We start from the raw sequence: 1,401 nt of genomic DNA on the forward strand, positions 1-1,401 counted from the left end.
GTGATGAAACTATGTTAATATTTGTCATTAAATAACTGTGGAGATCAGGAGTCAGGACACCCCCCCAAAAAAAATCCAAAATACGCCACTGTATGAAAGAGTAGAGATTTTGGGTTGTACAACCCCCATGTGTATTTTTCTATAGAAATCTGTCAAAGCCCAAAAGTAACAGTTAAATTTATAAGTGTGTCCCCTGAAATCAGATGTATTTTAGGCTCTGGTGCAATGCAAGAATACTCCGACTATTGCCCCATGAACTGCGACCGATATATGATCAGTGCAATGCCGGAATACTCTGACTATTTCACTATTGATCGATATAAATACCGTCCGATAGGTTCAGGTGTGGAAGTTTCTACCTGAAATGCGCAAGTCTGCCCTGGTGGGTCTTGCTAGAGATCAGGTAAAAGACTGGTGCTCAGTCGTCGATCGTACGGCCTTTTATATGCTGTCTATCGGCGATTATTTCAGCTGGTCCCGTGTTCTGTGACATAAACCCGAAACCGCAAAAGTGCAATCGCCGATAGACGCATAAATAATAATTATATAATTAAAAAAGGGCGCACTAATAGTAATAATAGTTTTAATGACCAATAACATTAGCAATAACAATAAGATACGATAAGCGTGAGATGGACGGGAGGGCAGTGGTGTGCGTTATCTTCGCGTCTGTGTGTGTGAACAATGCTACTTTAGAGATGTCATTTTTGGATTTTTTAGTTATTTATGCCACAGGAAAAACCAGCGAAAAATTACGAAAAAACGCTAAAAATGGGATTTAAATTTCTAACGCTTTGTTTATCACGATAGAAACGAATAAAAATTATAATATTATAATATTAATTCATCTTACACGATAAAATAAATAATAACGATATAAAATATCCAGACTGACACACCGTCTCCACTCAGAATCGTATTTCTTATACAATGCTATTATATCATTGAATTCAAGTCAACATAATCCATTAAACAATGACTCACTTGTAATCTACTGTACAGCAGAGCGACATCCACATCCCTGTTTTTTTTTTTTTTTTTATTTGAATATTAAAGGAGTGTCTCAATCTCATTTTTTTCAATCAGTCGAAGTTACGATCAGACGAGTACATCAACTTGCGTAACGCCATCGCTACTGAAGGAGACGCTGTTAAATGTATTAATAACATTGTGAAATTGGTAGTTAGGCCCGTCGGCGCTAACACAAAAAAACAAAACTCACCTGCGGTATGTTGGGTGGCGGATTTTATCCAACGCGAATCATGCCGGGGACGTAAGTAAAAACAATAATAATTACAATCACACACGAGCGACCACCTAGCTGTACCACAACGAAGAACTCACCAGGGCCGTAGATACGGGGGGGTTTAGGGGGTTCAAACCCCCCCCCCCCTGGGGAAG

This window comes from Acyrthosiphon pisum, chromosome X (genome assembly GCF_005508785.2).
Source record: "Acyrthosiphon pisum isolate AL4f chromosome X, pea_aphid_22Mar2018_4r6ur, whole genome shotgun sequence".
NCBI lineage: Eukaryota > Metazoa > Arthropoda > Insecta > Hemiptera > Aphididae > Acyrthosiphon > Acyrthosiphon pisum.